The sequence below is a fragment of the Microtus pennsylvanicus genome, chromosome 14, assembly GCF_037038515.1.
Source record: "Microtus pennsylvanicus isolate mMicPen1 chromosome 14, mMicPen1.hap1, whole genome shotgun sequence".
Taxonomy (NCBI): Eukaryota; Metazoa; Chordata; class Mammalia; order Rodentia; family Cricetidae; genus Microtus; species Microtus pennsylvanicus.
In genome coordinates, this window is record NC_134592.1 from 139,253 (window position 1) to 167,026 (window position 27,774).

Genomic DNA, 27,774 nt, shown 5'->3' on the forward strand with positions numbered 1-27,774 from the left:
TAAATCATCCAAAAAAGGTCTCAAGATAAAAAGTAAATTGGCCTATTAGTATATCATATTTCCAACAGGATAAAACTTTATAAATCAGCCAGGTAGTGGTGGCACAAGCCTTTAATAACAGCACTCAAGAGGCAAAGACAGATGGATCTCTGTGGGTTCAAGACCAACCTGGTCTACAAGAACCAGTTTCAGGACAGACAACAAAGCAACATAAAGAAATCCTGTCAAAAAAATTATAAATTTTTCCAAATATTTGCTTCTTCTATTGTCTACAGACATAAAATCCAGGTAGTCTTTTTTTTAAATCCCAGTCTGGTTAAAGGTTAAAGCTGGCTTTGGAGTTGGAGTGCAGTTTTCTCCTGTCCTATTCTCAAGCATACTTATTAAAGTAAAATTCCGAATCTGTCTCTTGTCAGAAGAGCCATTGGATATCGGACAGAAGGAAAGCAAACATTTAATGAATGCTTTATTGTCACTAATATCACAATCCTTTGGTTATATATTGACTCATTAACAGCTATTCTTAAGGTATAAGCTTTATAAGATTAGGTAGTGGTTTCCTGTCACAATACATTCAAGTGAACTTCCCACTTTCTCTTCAGTAAGGTTCAGTGTGGCTGGCTTTATTTTGAGGCGTTTGACCCATTTTGACTTGAGTTTTGAGCATTGTGATAGATATGGGTCTATTTTCATTGTTCTACATGTTGGTATCCAGTTATGCCAACATCATTTGTTAAATATATTTTCTTTTTTCCATTTGATATTTTTGCTTCTTTGTCAAAAATCAGATGTTCAAAGGTGTGTTGATTAATATCTAGGTCTTTGATTTGCTTTTATGTCAATATCCAGGCTGTTTTCAATACTGTAGTTCTGTAGTACAGTTTGAAGTCAGATATTGTGATGCCTCCAGAAGTTCTTTTATTGTACATGATTATTTGGATTATCCTGGTTTTTTTTTTTTTTTTTTTTTGCTTTTCCATACAAAGTTGAGTACTGTTCCTTCAAGGCCTATGAAGAATTTTGCTGAAATTTTGATGGACATTGCATTGAATCTGTAAATTGCTTTTGATAAGATTGCCATATTTACTATGTTATTTCTACCACCCAAGAGCATGGGAGATCTTTCCACTTTCTGGTGCCTCCTTCAATTACTTTTGTTAAAGATTTAAAGTTCTTGCCATACAAGACTTCCACTTGTTTGGTTAGAGTTACTTCAAGATATTTTATGCTATCTGTGACTTTCATAAAATGTGAAGCTTCTCTGATATCCTTCTTAGTCCATTTATCTCTGTATAAAGGTGGGCTGATTATTTTTGAGTTGATGTAATAAAGACTTAATAATAGCTTTTTAATCTTACATATTACCTAAATAACCAGCAACGTATGGCTTATAGATGATAGCTTGAGAGACATTTGGAGCACTAATCATTATTTCATATGTAAAGCACATGTATTCACTGTATACATACCACAAGAGTCCCATATTTGAAAATTTACTCAAAACTACAAGTAAGCAAGATATATGTGTTCTGATTTGTTTCAGAATTGCTATTGACACCGTAAGATGGGCAGTACTAAGTGCTATTTACCAGAGAAATAGTTAATTCACTGAAAGTCTCTGAATCTATGATGGGATATTAGAAAAATGACTATGTTGTGATTCAGAAAGTTCAATTATACTTATGTGAAAAAGGAAGATATAAAATCATATACATTTTATAGTACTTTGGGCACAAGAAGAAAAGAACTTAATAATAAAACTTACAGACAACTTTGAATACATTTGTAGACTAAATTTGGAAAGCCAAAAAAGAAGCAAATAGCTATTACTACTTGAGATAGAACTGTGGTTACAAAAAGATAAAGGGAAATATTTTTCTTCTTTTTGGTTGATAAGTTTTTGCATAATATGCAAGTATTGATTATTCAGAAAAGTTCAAAAACTGCCTCTTATTTCCACAAAGTAAAAATATTATGTAGGTAGCCCATTGTGATTCATCTGTGCTCATGAATCACTCAGTTTTGTGTTCTCTGTATTTTTTTTAAAAAAAAAAATTTAAACAAGTATTTCTTCAGGGAGGACCTTGGACTTCCTATAGTGTAGGAAACCCTGACTGCTCCTTGGACTGGAGAGGGAGGGAGAGTGGGAGGGAGGAGGGAAGGAGGTGGAAATTTTCAATAAAAAATAAATTAATTCAAAAAACAAGTATGTTCTGGTTTCTTTTCTGTTACTGTGATAAAACAAATTATCTAAAGTCATCATAGAAGAGTGTATTAGTTTGAATGTAATTGATCCTTACAAGTTCATAGGAAGTAACACTATTAGAAGGTCTATCTTTGTTTCAGTAGGTATAGCTTTTTGGGAGGAAGTGTGTCCCTGTGAAGGTAGTGTTTGAGGTCTTTTATATGCTCAAGCTACATCCAGTGTCTCAATTCACTTCCTTTATCCTGCAAGATGTAGAACTCTAAGTTCAAAAACCATATCTGCCTGACTGCTTGCATATTTCTATATGATGATAATGGACTGAACTTTTGGACTGTAAGTGAGCCGAAACAATTAAATGCCTTACTTTATATGAGTTGCTGTTGTCATGTCATCTCTTTACATCAGTAGAAACCCTAACAAAGAAAGGGAGCAAAAGATTTATTAGGCTTACGTTTTCTGGTCATAATCCATCATTGTTGGAATTCAGGGAAAGAACTTGAAGCAGAAACCAAGAAAAAACTGCTTGCTAGCTCACCTACTCTCAGGATACCCCTCTTTGAATAAGTTTTATTACCATTGGCTAATAAAGAAAGTGCTTTGGCCTAAGGCAGGGCAGAATATAGGTAGGCAGGACAACTAAAATAAATACAGAAAGAAAGAAGGCAGAGTCAGGCAGATGCCATGTAGCTGCCAAATGAAAAAGTTGCCAGAACTATACTGGAAAAGCCACAGTCATATGGCAATACATAGACTTCTCAAAATGGGTTAATTTAAGATGTAAGAGTTAGCTAGAAATATGCCTGAGCCATCACTGAACAGTCTTGTAATGAGTATAGTTTTCTGTGATTATTCTGCTCTGAGTGACTAGAAAATTAAAGTACAGCTTCTGCTTACAAATGGCCTTCAATGTGACAGTGTTATTTCAGCAAGAAACTGCTCTTGCCAGGATTGCTATATAAACTGAACATGCATGACACACAGAAAATTTACTGCTGACCTTGACAAAAGAAGGTGAGACAGTCCTTCAGGTTTCCTGCTTCATGAAAGAATCTGTTGTCACATTCTGCAGGACACAAAGAAAGTGACTGAGAAACTTCCATTATGGTCAAAAGAGTCTTTCAAATTTCCTGCTTCACTGAAATATTTGCCAGATATTTGGGGTCTATAGACTAAAGATGGATAGTTCAATGTTACAAAAGAATTTAGTTATCTGTCCAGGAAGTGAACTGTCTCTGTCATTTCTAGAACTTTGGAAATTTTTTCAAAACTACTTCCAGTTTACTTAGATCTAATATTATATTCTTCTGGAGTCTTTGATGGAGTTGAAGACTAGAGAGTTATAGAAAAAATGGCAGGCTGCATTCCCACCCGGCTCCTGCACGGCTAGCTTTATACCCAAAATAACAACACACAAATTGTATTCTTTTAAACACTGCCTGGCCCACTAGTTTCAGCCTCCTATTGGCCAATTCTCACATCTTGCTTTAACCCATATTTATTAATTTGTTAGCACCAAGAGGTAGTGGCTTACCAGAAAGGATCTTAATCTGCATCCATCTTGGAGAGAACTATAGTGTCTGTCTCGGAGAGGAAAGTCATGACTTCATTGCCTTCTTCTTCCCAGAATTCTGTTCTGTCTTCCCCACCTACCTATGTTCTTGACCTATCAGGCCAAGCAGTTTTCTTTATTAATTAACCAATAGACAGATGACTTTTCTCCATCAGAGAGTTACAATTACAGTTCCCTAGTTGTTTGTTTTAAAAGATAAATTAGATATAAAACTTTAAACTCACAAAGAATTATTGAAAGTATAATTCTTGTTTGATATATGTTATGTTACATGTAAATTTACTATATTAAAATTAAAACCTTCCATTTCATTTAGACAGAAAAGAGGAGATGATGGTGAATTCCCCTCTGCATGCTGTGAATATGTTTTACTGCCATTGACTTTTTTAAGAATCTGCTTTTGCCTGTGGCAGAAGAGAATATAGGGAGGGGGAAGCTAAACTGAATGTAAAGAGAAGAAAGGCATATTCTATGTAGCTGCCAAAGGAGAAAGAGACAAGAAGCTTACTGGTAAGTCACAGCCACATGGTAACACATAGACTAATAAAAATGGGTTAATTTAAGGTGCAAGAGCTAGCTAGAAATACACCAGATCTATCAGCCAGTGTCATAATTAATATAGTTTTGTGTAATTATCTTGGTCTAGGTGACCAGAAAATAAAAGTGTAGTCTCCACCTACACAGGGTCATGGTTAACTAGCATTCTTATGCAGCCCAGGATCACATGGCCAAAGAATGGTACTGCCCACAATGGGCTATATCTTACTACATCAGCTAATCAATACAATATGTCATAGACATACCCCATCCCTAAATTGAGATACCCTCTTCAGATGGCTCTGAATGAATGAAGTGTATACTCTGACAAAACTGAAGTATTCATGAGCATCCCATATATTTTGGTTCTGTTTAACTTGTCCACATTGAGATTCATGGTCTATGTTGATGAGGATGACTGACCATGTCTCTTCCTGAAGAGGGCAGAAAACCTCATTACATATGGTTATAAGACACCATGTTATTTCTGGGAATTGATCTCAGGACCTTTGGAAGAGCAGGCAGTGCTCTAAACCTCTGAGCCATCTCACCAGCCCCTAGATTGTGTTAATTTGACAAAGTTAACTGGGAAAGTTCTTAGAGAAGTCAACCCATATTTTGGCATTTAAAGTGTCTGTAATCACAACCCTAAGGAAGCTTACCCATAGAAAAAGGGCTTTGAATTTAGATCATATTAGGATTAGAATTTCCAGGCACAAATCAAAAGCACTGAAGAGTAGCTTTTAAGAATTGATGTCAGTCTTTCTTGAAGAAATGAAACATATCATGGAGCTGCATAATGCTCACCATGTGGTCTGCTTTATTTTCTGTTAAATATCTTGATTTATATATATATTGCTCCAGATTAAAGAGGGAGAAGTTACACCTTCAGTGACTGTCATTATTGATCTTCAGATTAGAAGTATTGTGTACCCTCAAATTTCATAATAATAGCAGAAATAATATTTGTCAATCTATTTTGACAGCTTTTAACAGTGTAGAAAAATGTTTTAGAAAAGAGATTTTGCCTCATGGTAGTCAAGTTAATATAAAAATGTCAGAATTCTGTATTGAATTTGATATAAACTCCATATATAAATGGAATTTAATGGACTGTTTTATATTCCACTGCTGCCATAGTTCAAGTGGCATAACTTTTGTTTTCTGCATTGCACTCTATCACAGCATCACTGGTGCTTGATTTTGGAATCAAATTTTTATATGATGTGCTATAATTTCAAAGTTAATGAATGAGAATAGGTCAAAGTTAATCCATTTCAACTAGTTCTAAAACACATATTTGGAATACAATTCATCTTCTTACAGAATAAAATTTAGTTAACTATCCTTTTGCCAAAAATGTTTATAATTGGTCAGATGCTGTGGGAGGACATTCTGCTTCTTCACTCAATAGACTTTAAGATACCAGCCCACTAGGGCATGGTTTCTTTTGCTTGCAAAAGCAGCAGTAGTCATGTGCTTGCTCTCTGGCTTCCAGCACCTGCTGCTAGACTCTATTTTTCTGGTTGTGCCAGGTTGTCTAGGACAGTAATCTGTATGTTTTTTCTCCATAAATAAATAACCCTTTTATTAATCGTAATCATAACTGGTGTGAGATTATTTTGTGACTTATGCCTACATCTGGTGCCCAACATTTGGTTTTAGAACTCCCAGGCTTGACTGCATGCTGCCAACTCAGAGTGTGCCTGGCTTGGCACAAGCCCTCCCTCAGCCAACTGCGGCTTGTTCATGGAGCCAGAAATTCAATATAGAATCTCCCACAGAGGCTTTTCTTGTTATGAATTAGCCACAATTCTTTATATTTTCTCTTTACATGCCTTGAACTGACTTCAAGTCCCCACAAACTCTCTCACTTGCCACCCACCAGGGTGTACCACAGGAATCTGGGTGAGACAGAATTTCCTGTTCTGAGCCTGTTTTTCTATGGATTTCTAATGATTTGTTTGTTTTGGCTATTCCACTGCACTAAAGACATTCGCAGAGCACACAGTCTGTGATTTATCTTTCAGCATTTCACTCTAAAATCAGATTTCAGACCAGCCATGTGAATTCACTTGCACCACTATGCCTCACTGGGTTAGTTTTATAGGTGGCCTATGACACAGACAGGCAGGTAATGGTTATTGCAGTTAATCCAGCTAATTAAAACACAGGTAAAATTTAGTATCCTAAATATAGATCATAATGTTGTTAATTTAAAATTTAATTTAATTTAATGTTGATAATTTTAATATTAGACAACCTAATCGTCCAAGGTTTCAATAGCCTCTTTACCTACAGCATGTGTGAGGTTTTACAAGACTTATATGATGTCCCTTCTGAATCACTATTTCTGATTCAGGGCATTAGTCTTGTCCTCAATATGTTTTTTTTGTAAAAATATGGTTTGATGGTAGGGCTAAAAAAGAGGCATTTTTAGAAATCGTACAATCTTTTTAGACTGAAACCACACTTCTCAGGGAAGAGTTTGGAAATCTGAAAGATATGACCAATTTAAAAAATGAAACTCAGTCAACTGAGATACTTTTGGAAATGGTACAGACTGATAATAATTTATTTAAAGAAAGATTTAGCAGTCTGGAGAAGGAAACAGCCAATTTGGCACATAAAACCCAATCAATGACCATGGATGTTGAAACATTATTTGAGAGAATTTGCACTGTTGAATGTATTAATCAGACTCTGTCAAAGGATTGTGACAGATTTATAGAATGTCTCTATAAGAAGGTAATATGCATGCTATAAAGATTATGTCCAAGAATGAGACATTATTTCTACTGGACAGAATTCATGACTTGGAATCCTCTATGAGGGCATTAGAACAGAACACTGGACAGGAGTCTGGCTATTATAAAAGGCAGTAGTAAACAGATTTTTAAAAATTGAGAAAATTACCGGATTTGAAGACAAGGAACAAAAGTACAAAGACAAAATTTAAGCTCCTCAGTACATAAAAATCTCTGGAATAGCTTCCCCAGAGTTCTGCCTTTCCAGTAATAACAGGAGAAAAAGTATCTGGCCCCAAATACCCTAAGGTTGTCAAAGAATATACATGGGAGTCCATACATATGACTGTTCTAAAGGAAATTAAACATGCAAATGTAGATTATGGATTACATTCATCCTTTGTTAGGGAAATGGTCAAAACCCAAGCTTTCCTTATCAAAGCAATGCCTCAAGATTGGGCTCAGTTAATCTCAGCAGTCCTAGAAAGTATACATCAATTACTTTGGAGGTGCATTTTTAAAGAGAAAGAGAGAATTTTAAAGCAACAAGATGTGCAATAGGACTTGAGATTTCCCCAGATCAAATTCTAGGTGAAGGACTTTACTCTGATCCTCAGGAACAAGCTCTTTATGATGACCACACCTTATCCCTATTTAGCACAGCAGCTTAAAAGTTTGGGACAAGATTCAGTAACTAGAAAATAAAGTTGAATCATATCTTGGGGTTAAACAGGGTCAGAGAGAACCTTTTAGTGACTTTTTGCCAAGAATAACTAGGGCTGTACAAATAGGGGTAACTGACCCAGCAGCTAGATGTATAATAATTGAATCTTTGGTTTATGAGAATGCCAACATTGAGTGCAAACAGATCCTTGGGCCTTAGAAGATCAGAGTAGCACCCATGAATGAATGGGTCTTGCATACAATGAATCTTGGAACACTTGACAATGGTACTGAAGCCTGGGTAGGAGAAGCATTTTCCAATGGTAAGAGAAGACATCAGAATACCAAATGTTTTTATTGTGTTAGAATGGGACATTTGAGAAGGGATTGTAGACAATGGATTCCTAGGGATAATGTCTCCTCTGGGAATGGCAGAGATAGGAAAACTCAGCCTTCAGGTTTATGTAGGAGGTGTGGCAAAGGTCGACATTGGACCAAAGAATAGAGGTCAAGTAAACATACTCAAGGCAACCTGATACCATTGGGAAACACCATAGGGGAGCCTCTTGTAGGCCCTCATGATGAATGTGGTCCAGTCATTCCCAGTTACTTTGGAGAATGTGTCTTACCAGGAAAATTTAAAAATCTAGTACTTGCTGTAAAAAGCAATACTGGTTTGAATGATGGGCTAAATGTGGAGGATGATTCAAAAACTCCAACAGGCCAGAGAAAATGTATAGTTTGGCAGACTTCCATAAACGATTAAAGACCAAAGCTAAGATTTTATATAAATGGCACTTTTATTGAAGGTTTACTAGACACATGTGTGGATGTATGCCAGAATCTTAGCAGTGGAATTGCCCTCTTCAAGAGGTAGATGTTGAGTTCCTGGGAATTGGAAGCCTATCTTGGGTAAAACAAAGCATATATATATATATATATATATATATATATATATATATATATATGCAAAGAGATAGGTTGGATGCTTAGGGCGAGAAGGTCAAACAGGAAGACTATGGCCATATATAACCAAATTGTAGAGATTTTGTGGGGTCATGACCAATTGCACCAATGGAATACCCACATTAACATTTCTACAGCCCCAAAACTTATGTTTCTGAGGAAAATATTAGAAGATATTATAGAAGATGGACACCAGCCATTCGGGCTGTACAAGAACAAAAAACAATTGATAAACCTTCAGAGGTACCAACAGTCCTACAATTATAATGGTTAACTGAGAAACCAATATGGGTTAAGCAGCTGAGGGAAAAGTTGCAGGCTTTAGAGCAACTAGATGTTCAACATATAGAAGAATCTACCAGCCCTTGAAATTCTCCTGTATTTCTTGTTAAAAAGAAATCTGGAAAATGGTGAATGGTGACAGATATAAGGGCTATCAACAAGGTTATTCAAGCTAAGGGTCCTCTAAAATCTGGAATTACTCTGCCTTCTCTGTTACCAAATAGATGGCCATTTATAGTTATGTATTTAAAGAATTTTTTTCTTCACTATATCATTATAAGAAAAGGATAGGGAAAATCTTGCCTTCACAGTGCCTACTTATAATAATTCTCATCCTACTAAAAGATATCACTGGACCATCCTCCCACAGGAAACTGTGCCAATACTTTGTCAGCCAGCCATTGGAGATAATCTGTAATCAATTTCCTAAATCTATAATCTGCCATTACATGGAGGACATTTTATTATCTGATTCAAATAAAAATGCTTTAGAAAGCATGTTTGAAGAAGTAAGAGGGAGGGGGACTTGATCGGGGGAGGGAAATGGGAGGTGGTGGCAGGGAGGAGGCAGAAATCTTTAATACATAAATTAATTAATTAAAAAAAGAGAAAGTCTTGCCTAAATGGAGATTTCAAATTGCTCCTGAAAAGATTCAAAGAGGAGATTCTGTTAATTACCTAAGTTACAGACTAGGTTTACAGGAAATTAAAACACAAAAGACATAAATTTGGAGAGACAGGTTGCAGACTTCTAATGAATTTCAAAGATTATTAGGAGACATTTTCAGTCTGCAACTAGCTGTTGGAATAACACCTGATGGAATAATTCATTTAAACAAATCCTTAGGTGGTGATAAAGACTTGAAGGGTCCCAGAGAATTAACAGCACAAGCAGAAAAGGAATTGATGATTATTGAGGAGAAATTACAGGAGGCACATGTGGATATGGTGAATCCACATCTGAATTGTATTCTAGCCATATTGCCTTCCAGAATTTCTCCTAAAGGAATTTTAATACAGAGGGACAATATTATCATAGAATTCATCTTTTTACCACATAAACCAAGTAAAAAATTAAAAATTTATATGAAAAAAGTCTCTCAATTAGTTATAAAACATAAATTGAGATTTCAGCTATTAGCAATCATAGACACAGCAGACATTATGGCGCCTTTTACTGCTGATGAAAAAAAGTTATGGGAAGACAATAAACCCTGGCAAAGGGCTTGTGCTATTTTTTTATTAAAATTTTTTTAAGTAAAAATTTCTGCCTCCTCCCCACCTCCACCTCCACCCACTCCACCCACTCCCCAAACCCCACTCCCCTCCCCCTTCCTCTCCAGTCCAAAGAGCAGTCAGGGTTCCCTGCCCTGTGGGAAGTCTAAGGTCCTCCACCCTCCATCCAGGTCTAGGAAGGTGAACATCCAAACAGGCTAGGCTCCAACAAAGCCATTACATGCAGTATAATCAAAACTCAGTACCATTGTCCTTGGCTTCTCAGCAGCCCTCATTGTCCATGATATTCAGAGAGTCCAGGTTTATCTCATGCATTTTCAGTCTCAGTCCAGCTGGCCTTGGTGATCTGCCAATAGATCAGTCCCACCGTCTCAGTGGGTGGGTGCCCCCAAAGGGGTCTTGACTTCCTTGCTTATGTTCTCCCTCTTCCTGGTCCTAATTTGGACTTGGAAGCTTAGTCCATTGCTCTAATGTGGGTCTCTGTCTCCATTGCCAGATGGAGGTTCAATGGTGATATGCAAGATATTCATTAGTATGCCTATAGGATCGGGCCATTTCAGACTCTCTCTCCTCAGCTGTCCAAGGACCTAGTTGGGTACATCTGTCTGGACCCCTGGGAACCCTTCTAGAGTCAAGGCTCTTTCCAACCCTAAAATGGCTCCCTTAATTAGGATACATACTTTCCTGCTCCCATATCTATCCTTCCATTATCCCAACCATCCCATTCCCCCCCAAGCTCTCCCCATCCTCCCCTTTTCACTTGTCTCTCCCCATCTCCCCTTTCTCCCATACCAACCCACCCCCCAGTTCCCAATTTTTGCCCAGCAATCTTGTCTACTTCCAATATCCAGAGGGATAACTGTATGTTTTTCTTTGAGTTCACCTTCTTATTTAGCCTCTCTAGGATCGTGAATTATAGGCCCAATGTCCTATATTTATGGCTAAAAACCAATTATGAGTGAGTACATTCCATGTTCATCTTTTTGGGTCTGGGTTACCTCACTCAGGATAGTGTTTTCTATTTCCATCCATTTGCATGCAAAATTCAAGAAGTCATTGTTTTTCACTGCTGAGTAGTACTCTAATATGTATATATCCCACACTTTCTTCATCCATTCTTCCATTGAAGGGCATCTAGGTTGTTTCCAGGTGTTGGCTATTACAAACAATGCTGCTATGAACATAGTTGAACAAATGCTTTTGTAGTATGATAGGGCATCTCTTGGGTATATTCCCAAGAGTGGTATTGGTGGGTCCTGAGGTAGGTTGATCCCGAATTTCCTGAGAAACCACCACACTGCTTTCCATAGTGGTTGCACAAGTTTGCATTCCCACAAGCAATGGATGAGTTTACCCCTTACTCCACATCCTCTCCAACAAAAGCTATCATTGGTGTTTTGATTTTAGCCATTTGACAGGTGTAAAATGGTATCACAAAGTTGTTTTGATTCGCATTTCCCTGATCGCTAAGGAGGTTGAGCAAGCCCTTAAGTGTCTTTTGGCCATTTGAATTTCTTCTGTTGAGAATTCTCTGTTCAGTTCAGTGCCCCATTTTTTAATTGGGTTAATTAGCATTTTAAAATCTAGCTTCTTGAGTTCTTTTTATATTTTGGAGATCAACCTTTGTCTGTTGCAGGGTTGGTGAAGATCTTCTCCCAGTCAGTGGGTTGCCTTTTTGTCTTAGTGACAGTGTCCTTTGCTTTACTGAAGCTTCTCAGTCTCAGGAGGTCCCATTTGTTCCATGTTGCCCTTAATGTCTGTACTGCTGGTATTATATGTAGGAAATTATCTCCTGTGCCCATATGTTGTAGAGTGCTTCCCACTTTTTCTTCTATCAGGTTCAGTGTGTTCAGACTGACATTGAGGTCTTTAATCCATTTGGACTTGAGTTTTGAACATGGTGATAGATATGGATTTATTTTCATTCTGCTGCAGGTTGACAACCAGTTCTGCCAGCACCATTTGTTGAATATGGTCTCTTTCTTCCATTGTATACTTTTACCTCCTTTATCAAAAATCAGGTATTCATAGGTTTGTGGGTTAAAATCCGGGTCTTCTACTCAATTCCATTGATCAACTTCTCTGTTTTTATGCCAATACCAAGCTGTTTTCAATACTGAAGCTCTGTAATATAGTTTGAAGTCAGGGATGGTAATGCCTCCAGACATTCCTTTATTGTATAAGATTGTTTTGGCTATCCTGGGTTTTTTGTTTTTCCACATAAATTTGATTATTGTCCTCTCAAGGTCTGTGAAGAAGTTTTATGGGATTTTGATGGGGATTGCATTGAATCTATAGATTGCTTTTGGGAGAATTGCCATTTTTACTATGTTGATAGGGGAGATCCTTCCATTTTATGGAATCCTCTTCAATTTATTTCTTCAAAGACTTAAAGTTCTTGTCAAATAGATCTTTCACTTCCGTGGTCAGAGTTACCCCAAGATACTTTATACTATTTGTGGCTATCATGAAAGGTGATGCTTCTCTGATTTCCCTCTCTGCATCCTTATCCTTAGTGTATAGGAGGGCAACTGATTTTTTGGAGTTGATCTTGTATTCTGCCACATCACTAAAGCTGTTTATCAGCTGTAGAAGTTCTTTGGTAGAGTTTTTGGTGTCGCTTATGTATACTATCATATCATCTGCAAATAACGAAAATTTAATTACTTCCTTTCCAAATTGAATCCCCTTGATCCCCTTATGTTGTCTTATTGCTATTACTAGAACTTCAAGCACTATATTCAAGAGGTATGGAGAGAGTGGACAGCCTTGTCTTGTTCCTGATTTTAGTGGGATGGCGTTGAGAATCTCTCCATATAATTTGATGTTAGCTGTCAGCTTGCCATAAATAGCTTTTATTATATTTAGATATTACCCTTGTATCTCCAAGACCTTTATCATAAAGGGATGTTAAATTTTGTCAAGTGCTTTTTCAGCATCTAATGAAATGATCATATGGGTTTTTTTTGTTTCAGTTTATTTATATGATAGATTACATTGATAGATTTGCATATGTTGAACCAGAACTGCATCTCTGGGATAAAGGTTACTTGATCATAATGGACAATTTTTCTAATGTTTTCTTGGATTCAGTTTGTCAGTATTTTATTGAGAATTTTTGTGTCAATGTTCATGAGAAATAGGCATGTAATTCTCTTTCTTGGTTGGGTCTTTGTGTTGTTTTGGTATCAGGGTAACTGTAGCTTCAAAAAGGAATTGGGCAATGCTTCTTCTGTTTCTATATTGTGAAATACGTTAAGGAGTATAGGTATTAGCTCTTCTTGGAAGTTCTGGTAGAATTCTGCATTGAAACCATCGGGTCCTGGGCATTCAAACAGGTAATGGAAACAGTTCAAGAATTGAAAACTGAAATGGAGACAAGGAAGAAAACAAAAACCGACGGCCAACTGGATATGGAAAATCTAGGACAACGAACAGAGACTACAGAAACAAGCATAACTACTAGAATACAAGAGATAGAAGAATGAATCTCAGACTCTGAAGACACCATTGAGAAAATAAATGCACTGATCAAAGAAAACAGCAAATCCAACAAGTTCTCATCACAAAACATTCAGGAAATATGGGACACAATAAAAATACCAAACCTAAGTCTAATACGGATAGAAGAAGGAGAAGCATTACAGCTCAAAGACCCAGAAAATTTATTTAATAAAATTAGGGAAGAAAACTTTCCCAAAATAAAGAATGACATTCCTATGAATATTCAAGAAGCATACAGAGCACCAAACAGACTGGATCAAAAAAAAAATCCCCTCACCATATAATAATCAAAACACAAAACATACAGATTAAAGAAAGAATATTAAGAGCTGCAAAGGAAAAAAATCAGACTTACACATGACTTCTCTATGGAAACCATGAAAGTCAGAAGGCCATGGAGAGTGGTACTGCAGAAACTAAGAGACCATGGATGCAAGCCTAGACTACTACACCCAGCCAAGCTATCGTTCACTATCAATGGAGAAAACAAAATATTCCAGGATAAGAACACATTTAAACAATACGTAGCCACAAACCCAGCTTTACAGAAAGTAATAGAAGGAAACTCACAACCCAAGGATCCAACATTGCCAACATTGCATATTGTAACTCAGACAACTAGTGAGCCTTCACCAACACAACTCAAAGAAGGGAAACACACAAATTACTAACAAAAAAATAATAACAACTGGAGTCAACAACCACTGGTCATTAATATCACTTAATATCAATGGACTCAATTCACCTATAAAAAGGCACAGGCTAAGAGATTGGATACGAAAACAGGATCCAAAAATCTGCTCTTTACAAGAAACACACCTCAAACACAAAGATAGACATCTACTCAGAGTAAAGGGTTGGGAAAAGTTTTTTCAAGCAATGGACCTAGGAAACAAGCTTGTGTGGCCATACTAATTTCTAACAAAGTTGACTTCAAACTAAAATCAATCAGAAGAGATAGAGATGTTCATTTTATACTCATAACAGGAACAATTCATCAAGATGAAGTCTCAATCCTGAATATCTATGACTCTAATATAAAAGCACACACTTATGTAAAAGAAACATTACTAGAATTCAAGGCAGACATCAAACCACACACACTAATATTAGGAGATTTAAACACACCTCTATCATCCATGGACAGGTCAATTGATGGAGGAAGGTCATTGGCTAAATAAAAAGAAACTGCTTGTTCCTCATTGGTTAGAAGATAGGCAGGGGGAGTAAACAGAACAAAACGCTGGGAGGAAGAGGAAGTGAGCTCAGACTCCACAGCTCTCCTCTCCAGAGCAGACGCCTCAGAGAGACGCCATGCCCCAGCTCCGACCCAGGATGGACTTAGGCTAGAATCTTCCCGGTAAGACTGGTGCTCACAGATTATTAGAGATGGGTTGATCGGGATATCAGAATTAGCCAATAAGGGCTAGAGCTAAAGGGCCAAGCGGTGATTAAAAGAATACAGTGTCCATGTAATTATTTCGGGGCATAAGCTAGCCGAGCAGGCGGCTGGGGTGATGGGGACGCAGCCCCGCCGCTGCCCTTATTACTACAAATGGCGCCCGACGTGATGGACTAAACCCACTTAAAAAACCTGAGAAGGCTTAAAAATAAGGGAGAGAGAGTTTAACACAGATTTTTGCTGTTTGTTGGTGGCGTGCTGTAGAGAGATTTCCTGATTTGGCAACAGCAGCAGAAAAAAAACAAGCTGCTTCATTTTAAAGTGCGGCTTCCTAGGACTGTGCCGCCAGTGCAAACTCTGGCTTTATGTTTGTGTTCCCCCTTGGGATCGGAAGGAGAGTGCTCTAAGACCATGCAATGACCTAGAGCTCCCCGCCTGCTCCTGGGCAGAAGGCAGAATCAGGCTTAGGCAGGCGGAAGAGCTGGATTCCTGCTGCCATACAGAGACGTGTTTTCAGACTGCACAGTGCTCTGTGTGTCAGATTTGGATGTAACTTGGATGAAAAGAATTTCTGTGCTGCACGCTCAGTCTCAGAATTAAAGTGCTGAGTGCTGCTCCTACCTGGTGGCCCCAGAGCTAGCACAAAATGGTACATCCTCCATTTTGAAATTTTCCCGACTCAGCAGCAAGAACAAACCTGTGTTGTTTTAAAATGCCGGCTTTCTGGGCCATCCTGCCAGGGCAAACTCTGACTGTTGGAGGCAGGAGGGCTGGTAACAGAGAGAGGACTTGAGTGTTGTCTGTTGCAGCTTGTTTGATGGCAAGGACATTGAAACACTGTAGATTTGTGGCACTGAACATGGCTACAGCCAGTACCTCAGCCGTGAGGCTGGAAAGCTAAGGACTGGGCTGGATCTAGCCTTCAAAGCCATGCCTTTAGTCCTACTGAGATTGCTTGGTAAATTAAAGACTCATGTGGTCAGAAAAAGAGAGATATACAGTAAAGAGAGATTCAAAGACAGAGAAAATTTCTAAATGGTTTAAAGTGTGTTAAAAATATATGCAGACTAAAAGTTGACGTTCTTAAAGCAAAAAACAAAAAAAGGAAGAGAGTTATTGTGTGTGGTAGTACACACCTTTAATCCCAACTCTTGGGAGGCAGAGGGAGATAGACCTCTTGTGACTTCAAGGTGTGGTAGCACATGCCTTTAATCCCAGTGCCTAAAAGGCAGAGAAAACAGATCTCTGTGAGTTCAAGGTATAGTAGCAAACACCTTTAATCCCAATGCCTGGGAGGCAGAGACAGGCGGATCTCTGAGAGATCAAAGACAGCCTGGTCTACAGAGTTATTCCAGGTCAAAGATATATGCTCAAAAAGCAAAAAGTTAACCTAGGAATGTCACAGCTTAGATTCTTAAGCGCCTAGTGATTTAAAGGTGCAAATCAAAAGTGCTCCTGGATAGTAAAAAATTGCAGATTCACAATAGGACAAATTCAGACCACTAAATGAGTCACACTGTTGGATGAATGTACGCAGGCTTGGGAGAGAGAAGAAAAATAATATAGAGAATAAAGTTAATGGTTTTAAAAAAAGGGTAAAGTCTTTAAAGAGTACAGATATTTAAGAGATTAAAAGAAATAAAGAAAAATAAGCCACGTAAAAATGGAAAATTCACAGAGAGTCTGGATTATGTACATTGTGTTTTCTTTAAAATTTTTGACTGTGAAGGAGCTAAGTACAGAGAGACATTTCATTATATGGGCTGCCAAGTGGAACCAGAACGGATATCATGAGGGTATGATTTCAGAATTTGGGTCTAAGAATATGATGCTTTGGAGAGGGTCTTCTTTTGTTTTCACAGAGGACCAGACCCTGTGGATTGCATATATTCCAATTTGGTATGATAGACCACGCCCTCCTGAAAGGTTGTTGTGAACATCTTTAAAAATTGCTTTGCTCAACTTCCAACTGAGATAAACCTGGCACACAGGTTACACCCTAAATGATCTGATTAACAGCGCCCCCATTCAGCAGGAAGCAGTTTGGAGAGAAAAAACTGTGCCCATGTTCCCAAAATATTGTTTATAAATGTTCTTTTACATTTAAAGGGGGATATGATATAGGTATGAATAATTTGCATTAGTATAGATTTTGCTTTATTGATAGAGATTTACGGTCAATTTTGTTATATGTATTTCTGATATTGATTAAGGTATTGTGATTGTGTAGTTCATTATTAAAATGTAATGTATAATTAGGAAATATAGGTTGTTTATGGATAATCATAAATAATAGTCAAGTTTGTAGTCATGTTAGTTAATATTTTCTAGATGTGCGTAGATATATTTTAGATAGACATTCTTCATGTTTTTCAAAGATTACAGAATAGGACATTTAATGTTTTAATAACTGAGGACTTTTCATGACAATGAGACACTCTGCTCCTGGCAGCACCAATGTACTTCAAGAGGAAGATGGGCATCGAAGAGGCTCGCTATGGAGTTTGATAGCCATTTGGGCAAGAAACTGCTCTTGCCTGGACTATTGCATAAACTGGACACAGAGAACCCACAGAGAGAGGACTACTGAATTTGCCTAAGGTGAGATGATCTTTCGGGGTTCCTGATTCATGAAAGAGTCTGCGAGACATTCTGCAAAACACAACAGATGGTGATTGAACTGACTTTGAATTTTCCTGCTTTATGGAAATGTCTGCTGGATACCATAGGCCTGAAGGCTGAAGATGGATGCCCCAACGGTAAGAGGAACTTTGGGTGACTGTCCAGGCAGCGAGATATCTCTGTCATTTCTAGAGTTTTAAAAGTTGCTTTTTTCTTGTTTGCTTAGGTAGTATTGTATCTTTCTGGAGTCTTTGATGGAGTTAAGAATAGTTAGTTATAGTTATAGTTTTCCTTAGTTATGATAAAGATTATTGTAACTTTTACTTGATAATTGTTTTGTTATATGTAATTTTGCTATGTTAAAGTTAAAGCCTTTTTTTTGTTGTTTGTTTAAACCAAAAAGGGGAAATGATGGAGGAAGGTCATTGGCTAAATAAAAAGAAACTGCTTGTTCCTCATTGGTTAGAAGATAGGTGGGAGGAGTAAACAGAACAAAACGCTGGGAGGAAGAGGAAGTAAGCTCAGACTCCACAGCTCTCCTCTCCAGAGCAGACGCCCCAGAGAGACGCCATGCCCCAGCTCCGACCCAGGATGGACTTAGGCTAGAATCTTCCCGGTAGATGGGTTGATCGGGATATCAGAATTAGCCAGTAGGGGCTAGAGCTAAAGGGCCAAACAGTGATTAAAAGAATATAGTGTCCATGTAATTATTTCAGGGCATAAGCTAGCCGAGCAGGCGGCTGGGGTGTTGGGGATGCAGCCCCGCTGCCGCCCTTATTACTACAGTAAATCAGATAGAAACCTAATAGAGAAATAAGGGTATTAATGGAGGTAATGAAACAAATGGACTTAACAGACATCTATAGGACATTCCACCCAAATAGGAAAGAATGTACCTTCTTCTCTGTAGCTCATGGAACCTTCTCGAAAATTGACCACATACTCAATAACAAAGCGAACCTCCACAGATACAAAAAAATTTTAGTGACCACCTGTGTTTTATCAGATCACCATGGATTAAAGTTTGAATTCAACAATGAGGCTACCCCCAGAAAGCCGACAAACTCATGGAAACTGAACAGTCAACTGCTTAACCATACCTGTATCAAGGAAGAAATAAAGAGAGAAATTAAAGTCTCTCTTGAATTGAATGAAAATAAAAAGACAACATACTCAGACCTATTTGACACTATGAAATCAGTGCTAAGAGGAAAGTTCATAGCACTAAGTGCCCACTTAAAAAAAAAAGGAGAAAGCACACATTGGAGAATTAACAGCATACCTGAAAGCTCTAGAAAAAAAGAAGCAGACTAACCCAGAAGGAGTGAGACTGGGAATAATCAAACTGATCCCTGAAATCAACAAAATAGAAACACAGAAAACAATCCAAAGAATCAATGAAATGACAAGTTGGTCTTGGAGAAAATCAACAAGATCGACAAACCCCTATTCAAACTGATCAACTGGCAGAGAGAGAACACACAAATTAATAAGATCAGAAATGAAAAGGGAACTACAGTCGCAGAGGAAATTCAGAGAATCATTAGATCTTACTACAAAAGCATGTATATCACAAAACTGGAAATGCAGAAGAAATGGACATTTTTTTTTAGATATGTACCATATACCAAAGTTTAACCAAGACCAGGTGAACAGTCTAAATAGACCTGTTAGTTGCGAAGAATTAGAAACTGCTATCAAAAACGTCCATTCCAATTATGATCAAGTAGCCTTCATCCCAGAGATGCAGGGCGTGAGGAGTTGGGGGAGGGGAGGGAAAAGGGAGGCGGAGAGAAGGCGGAAATTTTTAATAAAAAAATTTTAATAAAAAAAAAGACTGCATTTTTGGATACCAGCCACTGAAATTTTGCACCTTCTCATAATCTGGCCAGGCTTCCAAATGAGAACTTTGGAAAACAAAACAAAGCAAAAACCTATTGACTGCTCAGAAATTGTTTGCAACTATACTAGACAGTAATTTTGGAACCTAACCACCACTTAATTTTTTCAGGATCCTATTAAGAGAACAGTGCCCTTATGACAGCGGGAAGCAATTCTAGAAGATGATGCTCCCCATCCCAAAATAGTTTGTCCATAGGGTTGGGAACACTGTTTAGGGGTTTTTGATTATCACTTGTACTAGATAGAGGTTTGGGTGAATACTGTGTTTGTTAAAAAAAGGGGGGAGATATTAATAATGGATAATAGAGTAAATACTTGTGAGCTATTATTTATGGATAATTTACATTGGCATTGTTTTGTATACTGATATAAGTTCAAATTATATGTTATTTTTGTTTACATTTGTACACCTATGCAAAGTTATTTTGTCAGATTGTATATTTGTATGTTTCTACCTCAGTTTAGGACATTTTGTATGTTGATACAACTTTTAGGATATATTTTCATATTGCATTATATATTACCCCTACCTCTGATCAAGATTCTTATGCATTGTTTTATTTTGAGGTCATTGTCATTACTTGTTCCACATTTGTTTATAGATTATTTAATATTCTGACATGAAGTCTCAGTCTTTATGTTATACAAGTATTAATTATTATAGGTCACTAGTTGTTCATGTTTGTTATACATACAGTCATATCCTTAGGTTCTTTAGATACATAGAGATTATATTCTGTCTAGATAGGTAATCTTCAACTACTACAAGGATCTGTAGAACATGGCATTTAAATAACTTAGGGTTTTGTTGACATGAGACATTATTGCTTTTGACAGCACTAGTCTATTCCCAAGAGAATGTTGAGCACAAAAAGACACTCTCCTTGGAGCTTGTTTTCTTCTTGGCAGAACTGACTGGCCTTTGGTCAAGGAACTTACAATGCCTCAACAACTGACAAGTTACATAGTATCTGGAAATGGATAAGCAGGACTGTCAAATCTTGTCAAGACAGGGTAAGACAGTTATGAAAATTTTTCTGCCTCTAAAAATGGTCTGTAAGTTATGCTAGGCCTTACCCAAAGTTGGTTGCTTCAACATTGCAAAATGAGACTTTGGGTGATTGCTAAGGTAACTGGAAGCTACTTGGTTGTACTTCCTTCCTGGTCAAATAATATTATCTGCCTTCTCAGGCCTTTGATGGGGTTGAAGATTAAATAGTCATAGTTACTGTACTCTTATGATCTAGTCAAGCCCAGATACAAGACTTAGACTCTATAGGATAGAATGTTTATTAAAACATTTAGTATATATTTCTTGCTTAGTATTGTTTATGCTGGTTGTAATTCTACCTATACTTGATGTCTTTCCTAATGTATATAGTTTTGTATTTGGTTTCAAACTCTTTTATTTAAACAAAAGGGTGAGGTGCTGTGGGAGCACATTCTGTTTTTTTAGCCAATAACCTTTAAGATACCAGCCCACTAAGATATGGTCTCTTTTGCTTTAAAAAGCAGTGGTAGTCATGTGCTCACTCTCTTGCTTTCAGCTCCTGCTTCCAGCTGCTAGACTCTATTCCTGGTCATGCTGAGGGCTGTTGTCTAGGACAGTGATCTGCAAGTTTTTTTCCCCTTAAATAAATAACCCTTTTATTAATCATAATTCCAAACTGGTATGGGATTGTTTTGTGACTTAAGCCTACAGTCAGATGATTAATTCTGTCCTCAGTGAAACAAACTGGATAATATTGCCAGTGTAAGTGACAAAGTCTACCTTTCTTGATTTTTGTCAATTCTTTCTTATTCTTAAAATGCTTTTGGTGTGGTAACATATGTAGGGTAGGCTAGATCAAAGTCAGTGGAAAAAATTTTACCTTAGCCCTGAGTTGTATTTGGAACAAGACCCTTCTTTTGTAGGTAAATGATTTCTCAGTCTCAAAAGATAAGTAGGTTTCTTTCTTATGTGATACAGAAAACAAGCCAGGGAAATTACCTGTTAGCATATATTCATACTATAATTAATTAAATCTATCTCAGAAAGTGAGTTTTGGCTTAAGAATAGACACAATAATGTATGTGCTTTGGTAAAAGTAAAAAGGAGGGTGGCATCTTAATATTCTCATTTGAATGCAAATGCTTCTAACTTCCATACTTTTAGAAATGCCTATTGTTCATCATTTTTATCTCACTTTAAGACCTTGAAATCTACACTGTGATGACTCATCTTGTTTGTAAACTTAGAATATCTGGGAAGAGGATAACTCAATTGAAGGATTGCCTCTGTTGGATGGAAGTGGATATGTTTGTGGGGCATTTTCTTGATTAATAATTGAAATAAGAGGGCCCAGTTCTGTTGCGAGTACCATCCCTGGGTAGGCATGCCTGGATTATATGCAAGGTAGATAAGTATAGAACCGACCCAAGAAGTAGTCATGTTCCATGGTTTTTGCTTCAGTTCCTGCTTCCATGAACTTCCCCTAGCTTTCCTGGGTGATGGTCTACCTGTAAGCATAAATAAACACTTTGCTTCCAAAATTGATTTGTTTCGTGGTGTTTATGACAGTAACAGAAAGCAAACTAAAACACACACTGTCTTAAGTCACATTGCAACATTTACTTCTAGAGAAAATATAGACACTTTTCATTCAGTTTGGATAAAATAACTTTGAAACTACCAAAAGAGTAAAAACTGGTATAATAAGACATCTGACTAATTTAAACATGGATTCATCTGCTTTGCTACTTTGTAGGGTTTTATTCTTGTTGCTGCTTGGCTTATTTGCTGGTATTGATTTTTGGCTTGTTTTTTAAGCCATCATCTCTCATTCCTGGTAAGTAATGACAGTTTGTTTACAAACAAAGGGAGGTATAGTATAACACATTTTCTGATTGAGAGCAATGGCCTTCTTAGAAGGGGTATGACAATAACTTGGTTATTGCCATCTGTATTGCATTTTATTCTAGGAAAAGGCTAACTCATTACAAAGAATAAAAGGCTCCTAAAGATAAGTTCGCAAAGCCTTAGAGTTCTGTTACATTAATGAAAATCTTGACTTTATGTTCTCAGTTTGAAATATTTTAAGGTATTTCACTCAATTTTAGAAACTATAAATTTTAGAACTAATCTTTACATAATAATTCTATGTGAATAATTACTGATTCACTTCAGGACATGTAATAGCACTCCTGAGATACAGGTGGTACACACACTCAATGGCTGTTTACCAAAGGCAGTGTCTGAAGATCTTCTTCTGGCTATCTTGACAAATGGACCTCCTTTTGACCAAATGGCCCGAGTTGCAAAGCACTCAAAGAATGTTTTCTAAGAATATCTTTTGTAAGTCATTTCAATATCCAACAAAAATCCTGGATATATACATTAGACATACACTCTAGTTGCCCACTCTTAAATCAAATTTTGGTTGGCAAAATTTAAAAATTTGCACCTTGGATCATCATCAAGGTAATTTGAATGCTCCCTGAAGTTGAAGACCCTTAGCTGTAGACTCAGATCACTGATTTAGCTATCTGCTTTGTCTTTGATGGGTTCATCCTACTATGAATGATCCAGATTTGGAAACTGAGTCATTCTGTAGGGTAGCTAGGCAATAGTCATAAAGAGAACAGTGATTGTTGTTGAACATCAGATCATAAAGACAACCTAATGAATCATTGTCCTGTTTTCCGAAATGTCTCACTTCATAGAAACCATTTATCCCTTCATTCCTAGGTGTTAATTGGTTTTTCAAACAACTGTAGCAAGAGTCATGTTTTCTTATTCTTAATGTAGCCAAGTACAGTGGGGAGAAGTTAATGCTTCTCTCTCTAGGTGCTATTTTAAGCATTTTATACCTATGTTTTATATTTATTTTATCTTTTTATTATCTTATATTGGATATGAATTTAGCAAACATTTCTTATGTTAGCAGTAATTGTAGATCTGGTGAGAATTGTTTTTCTCTCCAGATGTACAAGAAGAACCATCAATAATATGGTAGAAATTATGGCCCTTTCCAAGGCCATGGCTCTTGGGACCTTGGAACCTGCTTGTGGATTTTATGCTTGTAAACTGATTTGGTGATCCATGGTGGGTAACAATTTCTTCAGATAGCTTTTTGGAATGAAGTAATGAGGATAACCTCAAAAAATTATATTTAGAATCTTCACCATCCCAGTTATATTCTACAACCCACCACACCTCACAGTGGCACCGAGTTCTCTCCTCTGCAATAGACTAAACACTGTAGTTTAGCTGGCTTGAAACAATCTTTAGGTTGTTGACAACATCAAAGACAGACTTACATCAGTTGTACACTTTGGGACTGGGAGTTAGTGGCTAGTGGGACACACATGGATTGTATATATAATACAACTTTTCTTTGTCTTCAACAGTAGCTTGAATGCTTTATCCTGCCAGGCAAGGTTGGGGCCCAGTGAAGTACAGAGAGCTGGCAGGACTGGTAGTAATGGACCCTCAAAGAAAACACATGTCATAGGACTGCTTCTTTCTCAATAGCTTTTTTCCCATGTGGTTTGTCTTTTACATGCTGATTTCCTCTGTCAAAGAACTGATGGCATTGTTAGTTTTTTAAGTTCTTTTAAACTTAATTTGCTGCTCAACTCCCCATGAAGTTGGATTATTTTTTGAGGTTCAGGACACTAATTCTGAAGGAAAAATGGCTCCTAATATTCTACTCAGAACTTCTGAGCAGATAAAGTATGGTTTTTTAAAGAGGAGAATTTTTTTTTAAGAGGAGAATTTTTTAACCCAATTCTTCTTTCTCTATCATTTCCTACTTCCCTCTTAAGTGTCATTGAAACAGATAATTGGAAGCATGTGAAATTATTACATGAAAGTTTCAAGTTCTGATCCTTGAGGTTGCTTCAATTTTATAATACATATTTTGCATGGGACATAAAATTGTAATTTTTCCTTTATATATTTATACAGAATTTTTCACCATAGAAAAATATACTAGGAAATATAAGGGACTGAAAAAATAAATAGTTTTGGAAAGAGACATTTTCAAATTCCATGGAATTACAGAGAGTTGCAGAGCATTGTTAATAATACTTCCTTGGAGTTTCTGCAAAGGAAAGTTTCTCTTCATTCTATATATCTATCCTCTTCATATCAGTTTATTTCAAAGGACAACAAAGTGTGATGAGGAGCATCTCAAAAGGAAGTATCTCAAAGGGGCAAAGGGACATTTCAAGTAGTACAATAAGGAATTACAAAATTGAAAAGTGAATAGTATTTCCTTTAAGAAATTATAATTTTCTCCTTGCTATAAAAATTCTAAAATAATATCTTACAAAAACATGATCCAAACTCTTCTAGTTAGCAGATTTGGGGAAATGAATCTATAGAGTGAGACTTTACAAACAGGGTTCTGGAGGGAAGTGATTTAACTGAAACACAGTAGAGGCAGAAGATTTATAAAGTTAAGGATGCAGCAAGGATGCTGAATTTCTGAGCTATTTCAGAATACCTATGAATGGTGGTTTCATTGATCTGTGTTATTAACGTGATTGCTTTTAACTTCCTCTGGATGAGGAACATTGCAAAATCTGAACCTTTTTTTCTAGGCTTTCACTGGGGCCTTTCTTCATGACTCAGCAATTTAATCATTCCAGTGAAGTTATGGAGAACTATACATTTGTCACTCTGCAGTATTATGAGGAGATAAAACAGGCGTTCAAAAATAGCTCACAGCTAAAACATGCTATATAATAGGTGTTGGCTCACATAACCCAAAAAGATTTAGTGTGAAAGGTTTCCTATTTCCTGGAGTTGAGTTGTGCAGTTAATAAAAAACCCACAAAAGTTACAGAAAGAAATATTAAAGTGGTAATCTATTTAAATGCGGTTATAAGTAAAGAATGTGACATGGCTTTGGAAAGAAAACCAAACACTTTTTTCTCCATCCTTTAGCCTTGTAGAAAGAAAATGTACAAGATATCTCAGATTATGGACTTTACCCTCATCATCTAGTTCTTTTATTAATAATTCCTGTTTAAAACATCCTAAAGGGTAATCATTTTGATTCTCTCTTTAAATGAATTCTCCAGTTTCCATAATTTGGGTTTTTAAGTTTGCAACACTGACTGAGTTCTCATCCCAACAACTATTGAAAACTACAAAAACATATTTTACTATTTTTATGCTGTGGGTAGAGAAATGAAGATGCCAAAAATCACATAGCAACTCAACTTCAAAAATTTAATGGGAGTTGAAGTTTGAAATTCCCACATTATCACCCACTGTTAACTTGTTCCATTTCACGTTACCTCTTAACAATCCAGAGGTAACATGCCAATGATCTTGTCAAAAGATTTTCCTTGATAGTACATTATGGTTGAAAGTTTGAATGGGTATTTCTCTTGTGACAAGGGCTGTCATATAAATATGCCTATCACCTTGGTGTTAACTACTTCCTGGAGAATGTTTCTCCTCTCCCCTCACATTCAATATCATATTTAGCTTCTAGCTTCTTGTCGTAACTCTTGGCTATATATAATGAATTGAACATTAAATAAATATCTTTCAATTGATTCCTTAATAAATTAATTTAAAAGAAATATTATTAGGAAAAAAGAGGAAACACAGGAAAAAAAATTAACAGAAGGAAATACCTATCTACTTCTTGATACACATTCATCTAGTATCCAGGCCCTGCTCCCATGCCACATCCTGCCAGAGGATCCAGTATGAAGCTTCAAACATGTTATCAAGTCTTAGGAGACAATAGGCCAGATGTCAGTAAAGTGCTTTTATTTTAACACAAGGATGGCTCTTTTGATCACTTCTGATGTTTATACAAATTTAATATTTCAGAGTCAAATGACTCAGAATATCTTAATTAAAATAAAGTCTAGAGAAATTAAATACGTATAAATAATAGTCTATGTCAAAATTATGCAATTTTGTGCTGTTAAGTGAACTGAGTTCTACCCAAAATCTATTAGTCAACTGATATAGGAAATAGAGGTGGTCCAGAATGTCACCTGTTGATTTTGTATCTCAATACTGTATCCAAAAGCAATGGAGAAGAGTTGCATATAGAGAGAGTTGAACTCATTTCTAATACATTCTAATGATTAAGATTTGACCATACTGTAGACTGGGCTCCCTTTTACAGTACATCAGTTTCATTCTACTGGAAATGTTTAAGGGAAGAATAAATGGTACCTGGTTAGGATATGGAAGATGAGACTGGAATAACTCTGACATGGAGTTGGAATCAAATCCTATGAGATATACTGACATTCTATTTGTTTGCAGTTTGCTCCATGGATGGATGTTCAAATTTCAAAAAATTAGAGTCAGAAATCTACATGTGATGCTGTATAATTTTTATCTGATAAAACAAATGGTATTTAAAGTCCCCAAACTGTCCTGGGACAGCTGTTGTTATGATATGTTGGTCAAGAATTTATCAATGTATAAATGTACTACTCAATTAAGACTTTTGGCTGTCTAATACCAGATTTAGCAAAACTGAGGACCGTAACATTATTTAAAATTAAATAATTAAATTAAAATTATTAATAAAGAATAATTGTTATAGTTCCTATTGTGTATGATTGCATCTACATATAAATTTCATATTTTAGATTACAGTCAACAAATATTAATTGATGTTCTTTATAATTTAGTTACAAAAACTAAATGTAGGCTCAATTGCCTTACTTGGAAGCTTATCAGAAATAAATCTTAGTAGACCAACATACACTTCAATCCTAAAATATTTCAGTTCTGTCTGCCCACCGTGCATTTTCTTGTGGGACTACAAAAATCATAAAAAAAATTCTTGTTGTTATGGTTTACATGAGAAATGTTACTCAAAATCTCAAATATTTAAACATTTGGTCTCTTGGGGCTGGAGAGATGGCTCAGAGGTTAAGAGCACTGGCTGCTCTTCCAGAAGTCCAGAGTTCAATTCCCAGCAACCATATGGTGGCTCACAACCATCTGTAATTTGATCTAGTTCCCTCTTCTGGCATTCAGGCAGAACACTGTATAAGTAATAAATAAATAAATTAAAAAAAAAAACATTTGGTCTCATGTTGGTGGTACTTTCTAGAAGAGATAATGGAGTACATTACTGAGCATGGGCTTTGAGGATTTATAACCTCA

General features: G+C 36.6%; 1 protein-coding gene across 6 annotated transcripts in view; it reads right to left on the reverse strand.

Annotated features, from left to right (window-relative positions):
- The window catches only part of Tmem196 (transmembrane protein 196), a 97,823-nt gene that overhangs the window by 48,403 nt on the left and 21,646 nt on the right, over window positions 1-27,774 (reverse strand). The gene's annotated exons all lie outside the window — the stretch shown is intronic.